Source organism: Embiotoca jacksoni, unplaced genomic scaffold (genome assembly GCF_022577435.1).
Source record: "Embiotoca jacksoni isolate LCO1_2020_lvr unplaced genomic scaffold, fEmbJac1.0.p SCAF_34, whole genome shotgun sequence".
In the NCBI taxonomy this organism is placed as follows: Eukaryota; Metazoa; Chordata; class Actinopteri; family Embiotocidae; genus Embiotoca; species Embiotoca jacksoni.
The window spans coordinates 2,033,544-2,056,716 of NW_027185386.1; the positions used below are offsets into that span (position 1 = coordinate 2,033,544).

The 23,173-nt window shown below is 48.3% G+C and overlaps 1 protein-coding gene across 10 annotated transcripts in view; it reads right to left on the bottom strand.

The window, feature by feature from the left end:
• LOC138207845 (RNA binding protein fox-1 homolog 3-like) overlaps positions 1-23,173 on the bottom strand; it is a 361,299-nt gene that overhangs the window by 230,316 nt on the left and 107,810 nt on the right. For 7 of the 10 annotated variants that reach the window (XM_069165392.1, XM_069165389.1, XM_069165380.1 and 4 more), the window contains exon 4: positions 3,053-3,111. The exons of 1 other annotated variant lie outside the window; for it this stretch is intronic. The gene's annotated coding sequence lies outside the window, so the exon portion shown is untranslated. Of the gene's footprint in view, positions 1-3,052; positions 3,283-3,496; positions 3,630-23,173 lie in introns of those variants that run through there. 2 more of the 10 variants (XM_069165383.1, XM_069165382.1) reach the window with 2 other exon arrangements.

Here is a 23,173-nt window from a genome sequence, read left to right on the forward strand (position 1 = left end):
TGTGTGTGTGTGTGTGTGTGTGTGTGTGTGTGTAAGCAGGCTCGTGATAAGTGATGAGGAATAAAAAAAAATTAAAAATAAAAAGGGGATGGGTCGGTACATTACGTTAATACAGGTGCTCTCCCCCCGCACGCATATGGGCGCTATCATAGGAGGAGGGTGGTGGGCGGGGGGGTGGAGTGACAGCGGGCGCGGTTGAAAGCGGCTGGCGAGGCAGCGGGGGGTCCATGTGTGTGTGTGTGTGTGTGTGTGTGTGTGTGTGTGTGTGTGTGTGGGGCTCGTACATCACTGACGTGTGGGTGAGAGTCCCCCCCCCCTCCCATCCCGCCCAGCGCGCCCGGCTTGCGAAGCACAACATAGTTTATGGCGCACAACAAGCCGCCAGACGCAGGCGTTGCATCGTGGCACCAGGCAACAATGAGGGAGAAGCGCACTAAAAATAGATGATAAGCTTTTCTTTCTTTTTCTTTTTTTTTTTGGTGCGCCGCTCGCCCCAGAAAACAATGGCTCCTTTTTTTTTTTTTTTTTTTTTGGTGGGGGGGATTTTTCATGTGTTCAAACTGTGGTACAAAAGGGATTAAAAAAAAAAAAAAAAAAAAGAAAATAATAAAAAGGATGTATAGCGTGTGCGACGTGTGGCCCTGTGGTGGATCCAGTCAGGCTAACTGGAAAAAAAAGAGCTGGCGAGACACGATAAACGTTGCACTTTCAAGTTAAATGCACCGAGATAGTCGGAGAAGGGGGGTGGGGGGTGGGGGGTGGGGGCTTTTCTCTCTTTTTCCAAACCTCTGTTACACAGTTAATTACAGCCAACTGCAAAACACAGCGCAGTGTCAATTATCATGTGCTTTTAGCTCTCTCTCGCTCTCTCTCTCTGATGGATATATATATATATATATATATATATATATATATATATATATATATATATATATAATTTTTTACTGCCAGGGTCTCGCTGCTGCTGCTGCTGAAACTTTCTCCCTTCTTTCTATTGCTATTCTGCACCAGGTCTCCGGGCTGAATTACATTCGGGCAGACAGAGCTGTTGAAAACAGAAGGGATTTAAAGGATTCAGATTGGTGGAGGGTAACCTAATCTTCTGTAATTGGGGGGGGAATGGCTCTCATTTATATCTGCCTACTTTAGAGAAAGCAAGCTTCGTCGAGGGGGGTGGGGTCGGGGACGGGAGGGGGCACCGGCTGCGATCACCCCCGGCGTTGTTGTTGTTGTTTTTTTGTTGTTGTTTTTTTTAATCATAAAGGCCGGCTAGCGACACGCGCGTTACAGCTAATCACCATTAATCAAAGCGCCGCTTTAAGTTTAGCGGGAAATGGATGTACGCGACGGGAGGGGGGCGAGGAGACGCCCCGGCGTGTGCCGCAGTGCTGTGAAATAACACATTGTGGAGGCCGCGCCGCCTGAAAATGGAACTAAAATGGTAATCCTCCGCCAGACGAAGCGTCCTCGCCTCGCCAGATGCTTCGTTCTGAAATTTGCCTAATTGCCACGCTCATCGATCCCTCTCACTCCGCCGAACGGATCTACCCGGGTCTGTGTTCGGAGCGTTTTTCTGTCGGCCCAGTATGCTGACATTATGTTGTTGTTGTTGTTGTTGTTGTTGTTGTTGTTGTTGTTGTTGTTGTTGTGACTCCCGGTGAAGTGAAGGCCAGAGAGAGAGAGAGGGGCGGAGTGGGGGGGGTGTTGGTGGCACATCCTGCACAACCGGATGCCGGCTAAAACCTGGGTGGCCATTAGTACACACACACACACACACACACACACACACACACACACACACACACACACACACACACACACACACACAGAGAGAGAGAGAGAGAGCAACCACCCCTCATATGGCTCAGACAGATCACACAGCGTGGGCGGACTAAATGTGGCCCTGTGATCAAAGGCCAGTGTGTAGGAACGGATGCTGACTTCCTGACCTCACACACACACACACACACACACACACACACACACACACACACACACACACACACACACACACACACACACACACACACAGGTATGTACGCACAAATGTTGAATGAAAAAAAAATGAAAAAAAACTTCTGTGCAGTCATTAAAACTACAGTAGGTGCACGTGACGGATGGCAGAAACACACACACACACACACACACACACACACACACACACACACACACACACACACACACACACACACACACACACATATATATGCACGGTGCGTTGAGAGGAAAAACATCCATCCAACGACTCATCTTCCATCTGCAGAGTCGATCCATCTCACAGCATCGAGGAGGAGTCACGTATAAAGAAAGTCCTGATTCCACAATAATGAAATAAGAGGCAGCGTCACAGGAGATGTGCGAGTGTGTGTGTGTATGTGTGTGTGTGTGTGTGTATGTGTGTGTGTGTGTGTGTGTGTGCGTGTGTGCGTGCGCGTGTGTAAATATGGAAAGTGACGGATGAATCAGAAGTTTAGTCAACAGAATGGAATAAAACAAAAAGAAGAAGCCTCGGTTGCAGCTGCCCGGTCTGTCTGATGAGCAACTCCATGATTGTCAACAGCATCCCCTATCATTTTCACACAACTATCTACTCACAAAACCAAGACCCGCCTCCCCTCCCCTCCCCACCCCCCCACCTCCCCCACCTCCCCACACCTCCTCCTCCATCCCTTCGGCAATTCCACCATCCTCCAAGAGAAACACCTCCGAAAGGCAGAACGGGAGGCTCGCGGCTGCAGCGGCAGCAGCGGCGGCAGCCTCCTTCCCCGTCCTCCCCTCCTCTCCTTCCTCCTCTCCTTCCTCCCCTCTTCTCTCTATTTCCGTGCGTGCTCTCTCCTTCACTTGTCTTTTCCCTCCTTCTCCCTGTTTCCCGCGCTGCTGCTGCTGCTGCTGCTGCGTTCGGCGCGTCGGATGAAAACATGAAAAGAGGCGAAGAACAGCATGAAAAAAAAAAAAGGAAAGGAAAGAGGAGAGAGAGAAAAGAGACAAACGGACGGACGGCGGGAGAAAAGAAGAAAACGGCCGGAGAGGAAATTAGCATGAGAATACTCACAGTGTTGTTGTTGGTGGAAAAAAGGAGCGCGACGCCGGTCCCTCCGTCAGAGATACAACCTGCACAAGATTGAAGAGGGGGGGAAAAAAAAAAGAAAAAAAAAGAAAGAAGAAAACTAGGCTGTGAGAGCGGCAAAGCGAGATGGGAGAGGAGGAGGAGAGAAAGAGCAGGACAAGAAGAAGGAGGAGGAAGAGGAGGAGGAGGAGGAGGAGGGAGCCGAGCATCTAATGCACGCACCGACGGGAGCCCAAATAAAGAAATAAAGGATTCCTCGAGCAGCGAGCGCGTGTTTGGGCAGCGATGGTGTGTGTGTGTGTGAGTGTGTGTTGTTATGAAGGAGATGGGAGGAGGGGTTGGTGGGAGGAGGGGTGGGTGGGAGGGGGAGAGAAGGATGGTCGGGGGGAGGTCTTTGGGAAATGTAAAAAAAAACACAACCACACTCACATGCGGGGTTGCACTTTGGCGCACAATCGCATCTGACAGGTCTGATCTGTGGTCCACCTACTTGCTTATCGCTGCCTCGCTCATCCACCACCAGCACCGCTCTCTCTCTCTCTCTCACACACACACACACACACACACACACACACACACACACACACACACACACACACTACCTCTCCCTCTCTGATGCCACAGATTCAGCCTCTACAGGAGCTATCGCCCTCATCACTGTATGTTACTGAGAGAGGGGAGGGCACCGCCGGATCTCCCGCCCGCCCACGCCACCCGGTACAACCACCCCCTTCCTCCTGCTCCTCCTCCATCCTCACCATCATCAACCCCCCTCTCCCTCCCCCTCCACATCCACCTCCACTTCCACCTCCAATGTACAGAGAAAGAGAACGCTTCAATTGAATGAAAGCAATCCCGGGGGCATTGAGGCAATTATAGCGGCTGCTGGTGCTATTTTCCACTTTTCCTCCTCTTCCTCATCCTCCTTTCTTTCTCGTTCCCTCCATCCTCTCTCGGGCCGGCCGCTCGGTCGAGGGTCTGTTTTCTCTCTTTTTTAGTTTCCAGACATATGCCACTATTAATGTAGCTTCTGTCCCTTCAGCTGTTTCGGACGGATCACCTGCTTCCACCTCTTTTTGTTTTTTGCCTGCTCAAACTCGCCCCGCCTGCCCGACCCGTTACAACGGTGAAAGCGTGAAATAGACACGCAAGAAAAGAAAAAGAAAAATGTCGTCGCCTCCTGGATTCGAACCTCAACATCAGTCCTTTCACCAAATAATCCAGCGTCACGTGACAATTACGTGCGTGTAAGTTTCATGTAAAAAAAAAAAAAAAAAAGAGCCTCCACAAGCTGACAGCAAGATTCAGAGCTACCAGGTGAAATGTATTAACCCTCATTAAACTGCCATGCCAGGCCACGCTGGCATCGCACGGCACGACACGGCACGGCACGGCACGGCACCGAACACAAACGCCTCAGGAGGACGTTTAATGACCGTCTTTAAGGTTTTTTGATGCACGCTCCTCCTGCAGCTTCTATAGCAGTACATATCAAAAATCAAAAGAAATGCTGTAAGTCAAACACCTCAGCCTCCAATCAAGTAGCTCCCCCCCTTCCCTCCCGCCCTCCACCCCCGCTCGCTGCTGCTTCCCTGCAGCCATTACTGCACTTTATCTCCCCTCAATTAACATCTTCTGCGCGAGCCTCTATTATCTTAACCACACAGAGCGGAGAGGTCCTCCTCCGAGACGGCGTGGAGGACGGAGGCTGAGCCGTGGACGGAGGGCTCGCCGCCGCACCGCGCCGCTTCAAATCCGCGGGCCTCATTAAAGCCCGAGTCAGACATGACAAACTGCGTAGCGGAGCTGCCGCGGAGACAAACAAGGAGTCAGCCGGCGATGCCTGCGCGGCGCCTGTAGCCCCGAGGAGGCTCTTTGTGAGGATTATCTGCCAGAAAACAGGCACGTTCACGTCAACGTCATGACAACATCATCCAAATCTCTCCTGACAGTTTCGCTGCCGTTTGATTGTGTTTATTTTTTGCACCCTTCTGTACAGGCGTCGGTGTCACGGCGCACCACCGTAAATCATCCTCCCTCGTACGAAGGCGAGGTAGCGAGACAATGGAGCCCAAGGATTCCTATAAAGTACATAAAGGAAAATACGGCCAAGGCTCGACGTCACGCTCGTATACGGCTAATTCCCGCTTTGTTTAATCCGCCCTCTGCCCCGTTTTCATCTGTTCGGTTGCCCTCACCGACTTCAATTTCACCCCGTGAAGCCATCAAACCGCCCATTAAGCCATCACGCTGCCCTCTTTGTCCTTGCGAACAACACCGAGATCCAGCTGCACTCTCTCCGCCGCCGAGGAAGCCCGGCTATTTGGCCGAGTTTGGCTCGGCCCAGACTATTAAGAGTATTCTATTACTGTTGGGTTAACCTGTCACGCTTGGATGTGGCTCTCTTTATTGTCTGGCTGCTGTGAAAAGGGCAGCGGATAAAACTCAATCAGGAGGACAAACGACCACACGCGCCGCCATTCATCAGGCACCGGGGAGGGGGGACGGGTGGTTCCTCCCGCGTGGACGCTGGCCGTGGGTAGCCCGGGCTCCGTCCCTAAAAATGTGTGAGCGGTCAGATGGTCACCTTCCTTCATCACGACTCGGGAGAAATCGCACTTCCTATCAGGGATGAAGGAGCTAAATGCATCGACTCGGATCAGGTGGCGCCGGTGAAGTGATTAAGAAAGCAGAGCAGTGATCAGCAGGATGACAGGGGTCAATCCCCTGTTGGCCAATTGGGTAGTGGCCTTGGGCGAGGTACTTAGCCCCCAACACGGCAGCCACATGCACACGCACACGCACACGCACACGCACACGCATGCACACTCTCGGCCAGCGTGAGTGGATAAAATGTCAAACTCAACTTCACCCTTCGCCAAGGTTCAAAGCAAAGAAGATGACAGTGAACGCTTTGGTTATTAAAAAATTCATATCGTAATGAAACAGCCGCGCTCCGTCTTCACCCCCCCCTCCCCCCGACCCCCTCTCCTCCTCCCATCCCCCCTCCAGCAAACACGGCGCTCCCTTCCCTTTTTTTTTTTTTTTTTTTTTTTACCACGGGATCCATCAAGGGAGGGCCACAATTAAGTGACTAATTTGATTAGGAGATAATGTGAGTCCCACTTAATGGAAAGGACAGACTTCACAACACAGGCAGATTAGTTTGGTGGATGCCTGCTTATTAATTAAGACAGCCCCCTCCATGGCCGCGTTAAGTCAAATGCGGAGATTCGGTTTTAACGGGTCAGGGAGTGCTCACGGAGGAAGACCGACGGAGGCCGGTACGGTGAGCTCGACGATGACCATGAAATATTTGAATCAAACTCGAAAGACTTCTACTTGTTACAACACCTCCCGCGCCGCGTTTCCGCCGTCGTTCAGATAAACTTCGGCGTAGCCGTCGCCGAGCTTCTTATTTACAATCTGATCTACATGCTGCGCCGCCGCTATGGCTCCATCCCTCAGAAGATTTTCAGACAAACATACAGTGAATTATTTATTAATAAACTAATTAAATGTTTGAGTAAAAGGCAAATAAACTGAGCCAATTTTTCTCCCTTTGAAAACCGAGATTAGGCCTGAATATATTTTGAGCTCGGGCTCGTTTTTTTTGTTTGTTTTTTTTCTCCTCCCGTCCCATGTGACATTTCCTCCATAAAAGTCCAAACAGATTTTGTTTATAGCTCGTGTCCTGCGTGGCCCGACGGTCCCGGCTCGCACACTGACAATCAGCCAGATGGATCTCCAGTGTGACGATTCCCGAGTCTTCCTCCACCCCCCCCCCCCCACCTCCACCCCCCCACCACCCAGGAAAAGGTACAAAAAAAATAAAACATAAAATAAAAACACAACTGAAAAGCATGAGAGATTACAGTATTTGCGGCAAGTCCTTGAGTTTGTGCTGGATGTTCTCCGCGGTGCTCCGTCATCCCGGGAACACGGCATCACTCCCCGGCGCTCTATTTACGGGGGCCGAATCCCCGCCGAGCCGAGCAGGAAGGGTATAATCTCCCAGCGGTATTCCGGGTGGTGAATCCGCCGGTGTCGTCTGTGCATACCGATGGCAACCTCACCTCTGTCGAAGGAGTTGTAATGTGTAAAGCGTAGCGTTAGCGAGCGTCGACGTGTCTTGGATGAAGAACGAACGACTAACAGTACGACTGGAGACGCGCAGTAGAACGAACACGCCGAACGCTTTGCCACGAAACATCCGAAGGGGGTTTAGGACGGCGTAATCCAACACAGACGCGTGGAGGTTACGCCTCTTTTAAAGAAACTTGTTTTAACTTGTTTTTGGATGACAAGCACAAAGGGAAGAAAAACACACTCGTCAAAATCTGCTTTAGAAAGAGCGCACAACACACACACCTGCACGCAGACGCCACAGACCGGACGCTGCCGCGGCCGCCGGCAGAGAACACGCTTAATGAAGCCACGCCAGGGTTAGCGACCTGCCACCAACGCACAAACACACACAACACACAACACACAACACACAACACACAACACACAACACACAACACACAACACACTCCCCCTTCGGCTACACGCGTGTCTCATTGGTATGTGCGGCGCGACGAGGCCTCGGCTTCCTCTCTGATTACGTTGTCTGCTGGGAGCGCCGGGTCGGCCCACGGTGAGAGCCGAAAGATCCGTGGCTGAGACGGAGGGGAAAGACTCGGAGAGCCTCTGTTCTCACACCGGGGGATCCCCCACATCATTTAGCGCCTCATGCAGATCGCTGCTAGTGGCAACACAGCCCTCTGGGCCCGGGGAATTAATGTACCAAGCAATGGCAGCGGTGATTTATTAAAATAACAGAGCCTGATGAGAGAGAGGCCGGGGTTGCTCTTCCTCGGCTCAGCCCCGCACACCGGAGGGAGGAGACGGGATCATAAAGGAGCTGCAGCAGCAGCAGAGGAGAGGACACTGAGAGAAAAGTGGACAGCCACTACACAAATTGCGCAACAGTTCTCGCTGTCATTGCTTATTTATTTACCCTCTTTCCATTTGAGTCAGGCCTTGTATTAAATTGATCCCTCCTGCCGCGTTTTGCCTTGTTGAACAAGCGCAAAGCCCCGTTAAGTGTCTGTGAAAGGCTGGTGATTGTGTTTGCGGCGCCCCGGGTGTGCGGCGGCCGTCCGCTCCCCTCTATCTCCATCGGACAGACGGGATTAGAGGCTGAGAGAGGGGCTGAATGACCCTCTAGGGGGGAGGGGGGGGGGAGCAGAGAGGCAGCTCGGTTTGGAGCTCACACGCAAAAAAAATACTCTGCGACAAACACATCTTTTCTCAGTGTTCGTGGGCTTAGCTCGTCCTCAGACAGATGCACGGCCGTCCAGAGGGCTCGGCCACGTGCAGGAGGCGGAGTCAGCTACCGAATGCGTCATCTCGCTGCAGCTGATATGACAAAAAACATCTGTTTAACATCTGCCGTCTAATAGTTGATATTTTCGCCCGGATTTGCTGCTTTGCAGAGATGCAACCGAGCAGCCGTGAAACTCTGCAGGCCTGCAGGAAAGGCTTCGTCGCAGCTCCCCAGCACATCTCCGCTGACGGTCACGGACAGGCGAGACACCAAGTTTTACACACCCCCGCCCCCACTCCCCCCCCTCCCCACTCCTACCCCCCCCCCCCCCTCCCCCTCATTCGACATTTCCCTGACACACACTCTCATCCAGAGAGGCCTATATACGTACGAGAGTGGAGTAATTTCAGGTGACTGAAATGCAAACACTTGAAGCGGCTGAATGAGATGGGGAGGAGGGAGGGTGGGGGGGAGCGGGGAGGGGGAGATGGAGGGAGGGAGGGGTGTCAGAGGTTAAAACAAGAGTGGCTGCAAGACAGATCTGGAGTCTTTTGAAATAGATGTAGCAAAAAAAAAAAAAAAGGGAGACACAAAAATCAGGTACGAATTTGGCAGGACTGCAGCGGGAGTCTGGGATTAGAGATGGATGCCCAGAATAAAATAAATAAATACATAAAAAGTTTAAAAAAGAACTACTCTCCAATCTCAGATCCCAGAGAAGCTGCAGCACACATCTCCTCCATCCTGCTCCATCTGATCCACACAACCCCCCCCCCCCTCCCATCGAGGGGACGTCACTTTACCCCACCCCCCACCCCCGTCAAAGCAGCGGAGCAGCACTCATTCACATCAAGGAGCGCACTTTGAATCCATTCAGATCAGATGATTACGATGCCGGGCACCTTCCTCGGCGGGGCAGATAAGTGGAGAGGCTCCGTTCGACATTTACATCTCATACACCTCATCAAACACCGGCTCTTTGTAGTCATGTGTTACATTTGAATAAAGCAAAGTTGGAATTTTTTATTTTTTTTTAAGCAGCGCGAAAATTCATCACACTCGATTCCTCCCTCCCTCCCTCCCTCCCTCCCTCCCCCTCCCCCGTCCGGTGAGGCCCCCTTGTCTCTCCTAGCAAATAACTCTCGGTTACCTTATTCAAACTGAAAGTGGCAGGGCTCAAATCAAATCAAGTCAAATCAAATTGGGCCTCGCATGAAAAAGGTGAGGTGCGGCGGGTGGGGTGGAGGTGTGTGGGGGGGGGGGGGGGGGGGGCTCAGAAAAACAGTCACATTCTCTCAGAGTTCAGGTTCCCCTCTTCCCCATTTTAATGGCTTAGGGCAGCAATTTGTTAAATAATGCAGGCGAGAATTTGCACAAAGTGAGCTTTAAAGCAGCAACAGTTTTATTAAAGACAAAGTCAAGTGGAGAGGAAGGTAAAAAAAATAAATAAATAAAAGGGGAGGGAGGCAGCGCGGAGAATACAAAGATCAGCCAGAGCTCTGCGGAGTTTTATATATACGCTCAATACTGTGACCTTTCGTTGAATAATTGTGTCACTCGACGTCTGATAGAAGAAATATGATGTGGAGAGAAAAAACTAAACAAAACGCGTGTTTATCCAAAGAGCTTGAATAGAAGGACTATTAAAAAAAGAAAAAAAGGAAAGGAAAGGAAAGGAAAACCCAATGCTGCAGAAAAACTGCAAAGGAAGAAGATGTCGCTCAATGACACGTCGTCACGTTCCCGCGTGTGATGATGATGAACGGATCCAGACAGAGAAAGCGAGAGCTGAACGGAGACAAAGGCAGCCGAGGGAAGGCAGACGGAGCCAGAACCTCCATTTGTGCCGAGTTCCTCTGCCTTCAGCTTGAACTTTTGTGGCAAAGATGAAATAAAATAACAATGGGTTGCCATAGCAATAACGGTAGAGCACATAACTAAGTAGTAAGAGAGATGGGGAGCATCTGTGTGTGTGTGTGTGTGTGTGTGTGTGTGTGTGTGTGTGTGTGTGTGTGTGTGTGTGTGTGTGTGTTGGATGAGGGGGCGGGGGGGATTCCAGCTTTTATCTGTCAGCCGCAATCCTCCATCATCAAAGCCTCTTCTCCACTTTCAGGGCCGAGACTGAGACACCAGCGGATCATTAGTCTCCAGTGAAGAAGACAGTCATTTATCCAAGTGTTGTTTTTTTTTCTCCCCCCCCCCCCCCCTCGTTTTTTTCTTTACAAAAGTTGAGAGGAGTTAAAGGAGGAGTTGTTTTTTTTTGGCGTGAGGTAAGGAGGACGGAGCGAGTCGATTTTTGTCCTCCGGACCCTCGGACCCCCTCGGCTCCCTTTGGACTACCTGTGCAGGTATCAGGCCCCGCGGTCTGACGGCGCTCCTTCTCTCTGTGAAGCGCCGGCCCTTTGCAGCACATCAATACGCTGAACTTTTCCTGCCGAGTACCTGAGCTCTCCTGCATGACCCGCTCCTCCTTTATCTATTCTGTTTAAAGATACCGGTTGCAGGAGAAGGAGCTTGATTACCTCCTGGGACAACCCCGCTCCCTCTTTAAGTTTGCCAAGTGAGAAAGTCTTCAGAAGTTTGTTGACAGATCTCCGCTGAGGCGGGGGAGGCGCGGGAGGGGGGAGGGGGGCGGGTGGGCGGGGGAGGGGGGGATGGACACGGTAACCTTGGCTCTCCAAAGGACAAATGGAGAGTTTTGCGAAGATCAAGCGGGAGGGATTTTGGTTTGTGGAGGAGACGGACGGGAACAGGACGGGAACATATATACATATATATATATGTATTTATATATCTACATGTACATGTAGATATATATATATACATATATATCCCGTATACGCTGCCGTACGCAGATTCGTACGTAAGAGTCATATCCGACTTGTGGAGGTGTGATCAACCGATGGCGCCACCATGGAGACGCCGTCATGTGACGAGGAATAAGGAAACGTGTGCAGCATAGTTTAAGTTACGTCTTTGTTGTTTTTATAAATGCAGATATAATGTGACGCAGCACGGTCCGACAAGGAGGCTTCAAAAAATACAGAAATGTCTGTTCATGTTGTTTATATCTGGGGTCTCCAACCAAGAACAAACCATGCTGAGTAACATCTATTCACATAGCTGAGCTCCACCCAAATCATCTGAATAAGCTTCTTTAATATGAACAAAAACAAATTGATACTCAACGCACGCATTTTTTTTTATCACGACAGCTGAAATTCAACACCGTGTGCATGTATTTTTTTTTTCTGTACACATTTCTTTACGCTTTAAATTAAATGCCGACTGTAGTTCACGCAACTCGAAATCGAGATTTAACCCATCAAATCCAGTGTTTCCTTTTCCCTCCGGAAAGAAACGCAAGTCAAAACCTACTATGTGGTTGGACCCCGTGTGAAAGTGGAGGGCTTTTAATTTGAAAAGTCAGACGCTCGCTGTATAGCTCCGCCCCCTCTGTTGCGGTCCAGCGAAAAAAATATTGTATTTATGTTATTTCGTTCATTTGTGAGCAGCCGTTTGTTTCCAGCTCGGTGTGAGAGTCTCTGCTGTGTTTCTGTCCTCTGATCTCTGTGTGTCTCACTGTGGGCGGAGCTTAAACCTCTGCTGCACTGACACAGTGCGGAGAAGACGCAGGTGTATGCAGGTGTTTCTGTCAAACCTGTTCAACAGATGAGAAAAGTATAATAATAATGTTTACCATCTAAACAAAAATATTTCTGCCGCAAGCAAACTTGTTGGAGCTTTGCAGGGAATGTATTTGCAAGCTTAATTGGAGAAAATAAAATAAGAAACAACACATTTATTCAGTCCAATAAAAATAATTTGATGATAGACGGATTCTTTTCATGATCTTTCACACTGCGTTATTTTTCAATTTAATTTTTTTTACGTTAAAGCCTTTTGTTAATGAAATATAAAGAAAATAGCGGATGAGCACTGAGGCAGTTCGGCAGTGCGACTGCAGTGTGTTTGGACAAGACGATGAATATACCGTACATCTAGTCAGGTCTGCGTAATGGATCCATGTGTCAGGGTGTGACTTCGAGGTGTTTCCTGAGGAGCGCTGTGTGTTTCCAAGCCTTTATGAAAGCCAGTTGGTTGTCTGACTGTGTGTGTGTGTGTGTGTGTGTGTGTGTGTGTGTGTGTGTGTGTCTGGCTCTGTAGCTGCTGGGCTCCACAGGTACGCAGGCCATCGATCACACAGTGCAGCCATTATACACAGGCAGGGGTGGAGGTGGATAATGCTCCCACCGCCGCCACCGCCGGGGCCGCGACCGCTCGAGGGTCAAGCGTTCGGCCGGCCAGCGGTAATCAAGCCGACGGCGGGCCGCCTGTCTGCGTGACAGATAACGTCACTAACGCTCATCTGTACACACCGGCGCGCACAAAATACACACCCTGACCACCCGCCCGCACACACACACGCACGCACGCACGTACGCACAGGCTGATGCAAAATGAAGTTCAGCATTAACCAGCAAAATTTTACATGAAGTGATGGCGTTACAGAAATATCAGCTAAATGGTACAACCTGCTCTTTTTGTTCTTAAGAGACTAAAAGCAGAAAAGAGCTCAGGAACAATGCCACAGGGGTTCCTGATTAAAAACAAACTTTATAATGAGGCAAGATGTTCTTTAGAAGTGCACATTTGTCTGTTTTAACCACAGACTGGATATAAAAGTGTTTGTAGCTTCAGGTCTGTAAAATGGTTCCGATGCAGAAGTGTCTTAAGCTGCAATACCAGCGAGTGCCACTAGAGGTCGGCTCCAAAAAACCTCCGGCTCCGTAGACTCCCATTCAACTTCTCTCATCGAATCCAAAGTGAATAAAATGTGTCCATCAGTTATCTCGGTGTTGTTAGCTAAAGTCACTCCTTCTTATTAGTTTTCTGGAGGTCCATCTGAAAATAATCCCTCATTCATTAGAAAAGAAGATTCAAAAAGACCTGTTTTTTGGGGGCGTGTCTGTTTGATTGACAGGCCTGTGGTGCAGTCAGGTTACAGCTATCAGTGTGCGGTACGTAGTATTATCGGGTTTCTCCCCCCCCCCCAGCTCGTCCATATATGGTCACTTCCTGCTCCAAAACGCTCCGAACCAGCAAAGATGGCGTCGGCTAAAATCTGAACTGGAGGTTTCATAACGGCCGTTCACAAACCGACGTGTGACGTCGCTGCTGGTTGCCGCTTGGTTTTTAATAGTTTTTGGACATGAACTACATCTTTACAGCACGAAAGTATAATCTGCATGAAACAACAGGACCGACTAATTGTTGGTTTTTGGTCTCTTCGGGGGATTTGTTTAGAAACAAAAAAAAAAAGATAAAGTAACCAGTGTTATCCCCTAAAGCTGCTGCAGGAGATATTTCTCCAAAACTCCAGTAACCTCATTAACTTCAAACCAGGAAATGAGGCAGAAACAAAGAAGAGTGCCCCCCCCCCCCTCCCCTCCCCTCCCCCTGCTTCCTCCGCCTAATTGTACAACGAGCTGACGAGTGAAGTTTTCCAAACGGGGGAGTTAAATATAAAACTGCTCCTGTGAGCGTCGAAGCCTCCGCAGACTCAGACCCGGCGTTGACAGCTCCACCTGTTCAACACCTCCACCTTCACAAAACACGCCGAAGGCCGAGAGGCGCGCATGAAAAACAAAAACCAACAACAATGGAAACGATCAGTTACATCCAGCCGCTATTTGTAGTCGTCAGCATCTACAAGTGACACCGGAGAGAAGTCTACGGACCAATTAGGCAGGAATTAAATGCAAATACAAGGGTCAAGACGACGGCGCGCTTCGTCTCAGACACCGCGTTTCATATTTATTTTATTCTTTTCTAATTTGCTAAAGTATTTCTCAGAAAAGCAAGAAAAGAAAATGTCTGCTTAAAGTCAAAACATCTGCTATTTGAGCTTTTCAAATGGCAGGTGGAGGAGCGAGCGGGGTGGGGAGACGGAGACGGAGACGCAGATGGAGGAAGGAGACGGGAAGAGAAGGAGACAGAAATAGAGGAGAGCAGATAAAGAGAGGGGAGAGAGGATGTGGTGAGGAAGCGGAGCGTAGTGCAGCCGGCCGCTGGGACTGTGAGGAATGAGCTGGCTGTGCTATAGGAGGCCTTAATGAGCATTCTCTCTAAACCCTGGAGAGTCTCTCACACAGCTCTCGCCCAATCTCTGTCTTTTCTCACAGCCAGCGAGGTACAGACACACACACACACACACACACACACACACACACACACACACACACACACACAAAGCCGTATATATACACAGATGCACGGGTGTGAATTTGTGGTCCAGGTATAATTCACCGTCACCTCTGCGGGGCACGCGGCCGCCTCGGATCCTCTCTCATCGTAATGAAACGACATTAACGGGCTACGTGACGCGTCTCGCTCGCTCTCTCTCTCTCTCTCCCTCTGCTGCACACAACGCTAATATCTTGCTCCATTTCAATTCCACTGCATTAAATTGGTACAGTGAAGTCAGCGTGGATCCTAATAAACCAATAAACACCTCCAACCAAAAGGGAGAAGTGTGGCAGCCGCGCTCAGATAATAGCCACTTTATACATTAGCAAAACACCTGTGGTAATAATGGCTTCCTACTGTAGGCTGGCTCTTTTTTTTTCTCCTCTCCGTCGACTAATGCGCCCTTGATGCTCTTCTGACTTATCGACTGTACGGATGGAGGGGCGCGGGCACGCCGTACCCTTGTAAGCTTCTGCGTTTTTTTATATCTCCAAGCCTTCCTTTGAAAACAAGCCCTCTTTTATTTTGCTCCAGGAAAATGGCTAAATGACAACGTATCACCGCGACTCTTTGAATTTATGGTGTGATGCACGCGGAGGCCTGAAAAATTGAAAAATGATGAACAACAGGACAAAAAAAATATATATCAGGAGGGGGAACAAGTTGCAGAGGTGACGGGGAACGGCTGTAAATCTGGCTGCGGGACGGGGCGGGAGATGAGGCGGGGCGGGGGGTGGTGGTGGTGGGGGAAGGGCACGGTGTTTGTTTTCTGCCTTATTGTGTGCACAGGTATCTGCTGGAGCACCGAAAGAAGAAAAAGAAGAAGAGGAGGAGGCAAACCTTTATTTAACAAAATGATTATACCTCTCAATTCCCCCCTTCCTCCCCCCAAGGAGCCGGGCTGGTACTTGGAAATTGTCCAGAGCCTCTGAAACGACTCGCTCTCATTAACTATTAACCAGTGACTCAGGCCTTAAATCATCCCGGTGGTCCCCAGCCTACTGACCCCGCTGTGGATGTCGGAGGCAGCGTTTCAATCCGCGCCGGACGCCCCGGCGATTTAATGGGCTACAATTACACACCGCTCCTGACACAATGCATGGCAAACATTTAGAGATTTTCCCTCCCCCTCCCCCTCCGACGTGTGCAGCCGGCGCTGCCGATGCGTTTCCTCTCGTTCTTTCCACCGGCCTGCCTGACAACCGGCGTGCTCGTTTTGATGAGAAGCTACGAGTCGCAGAGGTAAAAAAAAAAGCCCCGAGGCTGCTGCAGCATGCAGGCGTGAACTACAGCAGGGCCCCCGCTTATAACGCAGCGGTTGATTATTTATGTTCAGACCCCGCCCGCAGGAGGACTGACGGACGGCTGCTTCGCTATAGGTGCTGGAAAAAAAACAAAAACGTAATGAGGAAGTAGCCGTCATGGCGGAAGCATATGGCTGGCCTGCTATTTCTGTATATCTGGTCTGATTAAGTCAGGCCTGGAGGCCCCAGAGTACCGCAGTTAGTTGATAGTGACTGGAATGGGCTACTAGGACGCCACCGCCGCCGCCGCCCGATCAACACGCACCAAAAAAAAAAACACATTAGACAACACTCCCCCGAGAGCTCTGCCTTTGTTTTTCTTTTTTATACTTCCTACGTTAACGAAGACACGCTAATGCGCGTCGTGCTATAAGTGGATTGCGACGAGTGCTCTGGGTCATCATCAATCATGCCGCTGATGCTTATTGATTCTGTCCCGACTCATTATGACATGCGAGAGGTGCTGTGCCTCCAACATGCGTCCTTACGGAGTTGCCGCTGGGAGTTTTTTCCACTTTTAATCGGCCAATTAATGCAACTAATTTACAGAAAATTACTCTGCTACCCGACAACTTTATTCTTATTTCAACTGCGCTGCTACACCACACTTAATTTGTTTTGTTTTTTCCAGTGACTGATGTTCGTTTCTTTCCCCTTGAACCATCCCTGAACCCTGACACACACACACACACACACACACACACACACACACACACACACACACACACACACTGACTACTGTATACTGGTGTTGGCGTGTCACCAGCTTTCCTTTTGAAGGTCATCCTCCCTGTAATGGATGTCTCCGGGGGCGAGTTTGGCTCATCGACAGCAGAGCAAACGGAGGCAGGAAGACGAAATAATCAACATGATAATTAACGTTTTTGTTTCGACTTCACTTTCGATTATTTTCTGTCGGGTTTTTATTTTACTTTCGAGGACCGTTTATCTCAATAACACGGAGAGTTAAGAATATCGGTTGTGAAGAAAAGTTCCTCCGAGCAAAACAGCTGTTTTAATTACTGAAGAAAGCAGAGATGTGGGTGAAAGTTGAGAGGTCAGAAATAATCCCATCAGCTGAGGGAAGCCAAAAATCTCGTACAAATACGTTTAAATTTGCCTGAAAATGTAGAAAAAGAAAAGAAATGCAGCACTTTTAAACAGTTTTGGTAAATAAATGGTTGGAATTGAGCGGTTCTTCCTGCCAGTGGAGCTTTTAGAGATGTCTTCATTTTTCCCTGAGTGGAGTGAGCAGGTTTTTTTTTTTTTTTTTCTTAAAGAAAGTACAGCGAACTTGAGTAAAAGCAGAGAGGGCTACTTTCTGACAGGAGAAGATTCGTGCCCCCCAAAAAAAAAAAAACGAAGAAGAAATGACAGCGACCTCTGCGTTACCCGTCAGCGGTGGTTTATCCCGCGCCGGCGGTGACTGACGCCGTGGGAAAAAAAAGCCTTTCGAAAGAAAGAGTTAATGACTCAGACCGGGATCCTGGTGGGAGTGGAACCTGCTCGGGTATAAAACCGGCCCGTAGGAGATGGCCTGCAGGCACGTAGGAGGCCTTTGTGCCAAAACACTGAGGCCTGAATCCACCACGCCAGCGCACAGTGACAGGAAGAGGGAAGGAGATGAGATAGCGGGCCTGTCCTCCTACTCTCTACTTCCTGAGATGAGTGTGTGGTGTGTGTGCGCTCACGCGTTTTATGAGGAATGAATACATATATAAATATATATATATATATATATATATATATACAGTATATATACATACAGTATATGTCTACTGTAAACAGAATGCCCCTTGTGCAAACACACGCTGTGTTTATGTGTTGTGTAACGTTACTTTGAGGCTTGTTTGCTCTCTCTGCCTCTCTCTCTCCGTTCGGTGGGCAGTGTGGATGTTTTGGGAGCAGAGCGGTGTGGAGGCAACCACGGCGCCCAGCCTGGCCTTTGGACCGGGCATGCAGTGTGGGCCCGTCGACAGGCATGGGACTGGTGCACTTCACAGCCACACACACACACACACACACACACACACACACACACACACACAGCAGAAGTGAGGCCGACTTGGCCCCTTGATTTAGCACCGTGGGTGGCAGAAGCCAGAAGACCGAAATCTGAATAGTAATAATTTTTTTTTTTTTTTTTTTTTTTAAATAGCCCGACTTGTCTGTCATTTTCATTTTAAATACTTTTCACACAAAACCTTTTGAGCTGCACCGAAACCATCTTTTAGACGTCTTACATGCTGAATATTTCTCCAAAAATTTAAATGATGGTGACAACATTATGAACCCTCCAGTTCAGATTCTGTCCGTCGCCATCTTTGCTAGTTCGGAGCAGGAAGTGAACCATATTTGGACGAGCTGGGGGAGGAGCCAGCGGTGGATCGGACTCAACCTGATTGGAAACGCGACGATACTATGTCCCGCCCACCGGTAGCTGTAACCTGACTGCACCACAGAGCTGTCAATCAAACAGAAACTCCAGCTAACAACACCGAGAAAAAAATGTGTTCACTTCGTACTTGATGAGAGAAGTTGAATGCGAGTCTACGGACCTCCAGTGGCAGTCGGTGGTATTGCAGCTTAAGGCGCTTCTGCATTTGCCTCATTTTTGAGACCCATAAACTACGTCGATGTTCATTTACAGTCTGACGTCACAAAGTCGTGTCCTGACACTCCGTAGCCAAAATTTAGAAGTTAATATTCAATAGTTATCAGTGAGTAAATTGTAGTTTTAACAGAAGCCCCGTCACAGAGCAGATGAGCAAGGCAGGAAGTCGGACACAGGAACGACATAGAGAATCAGGTGAATTTTCAAAATAAAACACACTGCTGCAGAATCACTTTTAGCGAAGAAGAAATAAATAATATTTTGAATAACAATCTCAAAAAGTTCACCGACTCTTTGAGCCAATCAGGAAACGGAAAGCTCTCCTATTAAGCATGTACCAACTTCCTCCATCCGCTGACATACTGCAGTTGTGCTGCCATGACAACACACACACACACACACACACACACACACACACACACACACACACACACACACACACACACACACACACACACACAAACAAGCTGGCGCTGCTGCTTGAACCGCCTCCCTCTTCTCTCCTCCTCCCTTCTCTCTGACAGCTGGCCTCAAATGACAATTTCAAAGCCTGAATATTAAAGGTTTGGAAAGTCACGTTGATCTGATTACCCATCGGCTGCAAAAATCACCACGCGGGGGGAAACTTTATCGAGCGCGGGGAGACGTAAAAATACATGCAAGCGCGCACATTTTTGACAAATACGATGATAAATGGAAGCTAACTGCTGGACGGAAAATAAGTGTGGCTGTCTTTTCTTTTTTTTTTTTTTTTTTTTTTGAAGGAAAAAAAAAATCTAAAATGTTTCCAGGGATGATATTAACACTATCTATCACTTCCGTGTCAGCGAGACTCACGCGCGACTCGTCAATCCCATTCGTTATCGCGCAGCTTCAATAATACTGTTTACTGACGGCGAAGGAGAGAACGCGACCGTCAGGGGTGATTAGCTTACTCTGGTGTTTGTTTCAGTTGCATCACTGTCATCGTTTAACCAACAAACTGACATCAAAACATCCAACAGCGCCGCTCAAAACCTCCTCAGCCCGTCAGACGGGGGGGTCCGATCAGCGCCGGCACCTCGCGCGCTTAATTGGACGGGCGTCGGACTTCTGCGAGGCGGCCGCTGACATTCAAGGTTGGTTCTTTTTTTCTGTTTCTTTGTGTTTGTTTCATTTATTTTCATTTCTTCGTCCTTTCTCTGCAGCCGGTTACTTTCAACTCACACGTGACGCCGACAGGCTGCGCGGGACTTTATTTTGTCGAAGGTTGTCGTGTTATCTGATATTCTTATTTTTTCTGTTTCTGTGCATGCAGAAGCTTTTTGATATATTTTTTTTTTAAGCCAGAAAAACAAAGAAAAAAAAATGAAATACCAAACTAAAAACCGTCTCGTTTTAGCCAACTCAGCTTGCCAGCTGGCAACCTCGTCTCCTAAAAGCTCAGTTTAAATTCTGCTAATTTAAAGCTGCGGATCCATTTTGTCCAGAATATGTTGTTTGGTTTTAATTACATTTTAAAACTTTACCTGCAAAACTGAAAAATATCTCCACTTAATGTATCATCAAAACTTTGAAAACTGGTTTTCCTTCCAAATAAAAGCACGAGTAAAACATTTTTATGATCATGTTTGTGCAGCTAAATCTCTGCAGATCCGTTATTTATTATTATCATTCTTATTTTGGATGTCATTCAAAGAACCACGTAAAACTCTTTGCCACCTCTTAGCAGTTAAACTTTTCCGCTGGCCCCCAAACGCGGAGGGTCGAAACCATTACTTTCGGCCGCAACAGCGCTTTATTCAAAGTTATATTTTTAACCACATTTAGCTCATTTAAATTCACGCAGAGACGAATGCGAGAGGCGGAGTTTCTTCTTCACCGCCGTGTGGACAGGAGCCCTGCATCTGATGTCAGGCAGGAAAAAGCGGCGCCATGAAAAAGTTCAGGGTGTGTGCATGCACACACACACACACACACACACACACACACACACACACACACACACACACACACACACACCAGCACCGTGCCGCGGTCCACATGTTGGGAAGGCAGCTGTTTGTAGCGACAGCTGAGCGGGGCAGGTGGTATTTTAGTCAGAAAACACTTTGAAACAGTCGACTGGTCAGAGCGAGGATGTCACCGACTGGCGAGATATCAGCCCGTTTTCCACAACTCATTAGTCAAGGTACAGAGACCAGCCAAACAGCTGTGGAACATTTTAATTCCAGCCCCCGAATCAGCGGCTTGGACCCGAGCTGCCGCTTTCGATGACCTCTTGCCGGCTTCTGCTGCCGAAAAATAACACTCACAGAGACACGGCTATACGGTGAATAATTCTACTTCCACAGCCTAAGGCCACGGTGTTGATATTGCTTACTCCGAAACTCAATGAGCTAATTAAGGGAGCTGTTTCTAAAGTGCTCTTGCATTTTGTTTATTTGTGTATCGCCGAAGCCCTGCAAAATTACACAGACCAAAGGCTTGTCTGAACTTTTAATCTAATCACGCCTACCGCGAGCACACCCCCCCCCTCTCCTTCCCAACCCCCCGCTCCGCCACACCCCCCGCCGTTTCCCGGTGTCAGTTCGCCTTAATGAGGCCCGGTCTGAGCCGTGGCCATTAGTGGAGCTCAGTGGTGGAACAGCACCGCGACGAGACAGGGCTCGGCGCAGCGCTGCCACAGAGCCTAATCCCCCGGTCGCTCCCCGCGGACCCCGGCAGCCACGAGGCGAGCTGTAGGGAAAAAAAAAAAAAAAAGAAAAAACCCTCCAGCTGTGCAGAACACGGATGACATTTAAAAACATACAGTATATCTGGGCGGCAAATTAAGAGATGAAAGCATTAAAAAGAAAACGCAGCACTTAAACGACATAAAAGGAGCGGCAGGTGCGGCGCCGACAGATTAGCGAGCCATTTTCTCGGTGACACAAGCGGCCGGGTTCACGCGATGTCGGCGAGCGCGTAAACTTTCATGTGTAATAGGCATATTAATGCAGGCCGGTGTTTACTGTCAGCGACAACACGACGCTTTAATGCCACTTACCTTTTTTTTGTTTTTCCTTTTTTTTTTTATATCAGTGAACTGCTGGTATTTTTTTTTTTTTTTTTTTTGGGTGGGGGGGGGGGGGCCTCGGACAGTTGCACTAACATTCCCCATTAGTACGATAATCATGTGGAGAAAGGTCCCCACACTGTTCATTTTTTTCCATGTAACTTTCATTAATTCACATTCGGAGAGAATTTAGTGCACTTTCCACCCCGTTTCCAATCTGAAGTGCTTTGAATTCCGCTCACTGCACCCGTTTCTGTGTCATCAGCCCACTCAGAGCCTGAATAATTCATAACAATATTTATTAGCACTCTGAGGTACAATTAGATGAATTGGGATTAAGAATTGGCTCGTCTGTGGAAGAGAAAGTAGAACAGCTCTGCCGATGGATTTGGGCAGGCGTAGCTCTAAAACATTATCAAAATAAAGCCGGGCGGATTAATTCCCTTTCTCTACTGTGGTTTTCTTTTTTTTTTTGCTCCCCCTCTTGTGTTTAAAAGAACATACTTAATATTCCATCTGCAGGAGTAAATCAGAGATGACAAGTTAAAACAAGGGCTGTGCAGGGCCCTCACGAATTTGACTCAATCTCCAATTATTGTAATATTTCTTTTTACTGAAAACTTTACAGAAAGGACCTGGCCTACATCTATTATCTTTGAGGATGTCATTTTACATTTTCTTACCGAGGAAACAGCTGGATATTCACATCTTTGTAATACTTCTGCAGGAGAAACTCGTGGACACGACTTAAAGTAGTGTCATTTCAGATATATTTGATGGGATAATTAATAATCATCCTTTTATTTACATTTTGACACGTGTTAGCAGGGTTTAAATGACGGCTGCGTTCCGCTTCGCTTGGGTCCTCAAAGGTCTGCGTTTGATTTTAGTTTCATTGTGGAGTCTTTTCACAAAAATGTGCACGAGTTTAAAGCTCAATTTAGCAGATTTTTGTTTTATTACTGTTTGTTTTGATTGATGCTAGTTTCCGTAAACAAAAACAACATTCTAGTTGAGTGTTTTTTGTCTCTCATCACTGTGTGGTTTCAGGACTACGAATGATTGGCTGGATACTTAACAAGCAGCTCTTTGGGAGGACGGATGACGCAGTTTAACAGGTGAAAGTAAACTTTGTAATGAACTTATAGTCATCATTGTTATAAGTTAACTACTGATTGATAATCCCTTGTTTTCTGTCTTGGTGTGCTTGAAGTCAGAACATCTCATCTGGTGTGTTTTAAAGCTCCGCGTGTTGTTTGAACTTGGGTAAAAGGTTAAAGGTCGAGAAGCCCAGTTCACAACAATACATATGCTGCAGAGTAAAACTTTCCTTTTTGATAAAGTTATAGTTGGAACTGTCTCGGGTGACCCTGAACCCTTTCTTAGTCACACCTCTATCGGCCCAGGTTACTACTTCAATGTTTTTGATGTGGTATTTTGTTTCCTCTGCTCTGTGTCGTTTTGTGATTGTAAAGTGTTTTGCACGATGATTTTACCCTAAAAGGTAAAGATGTCAATGACGATGTTTTTGTTGCAGCTTTTGTCGACAAAATGAACACATACAGAAAATTAGATTAGAAAGTGCACGTTT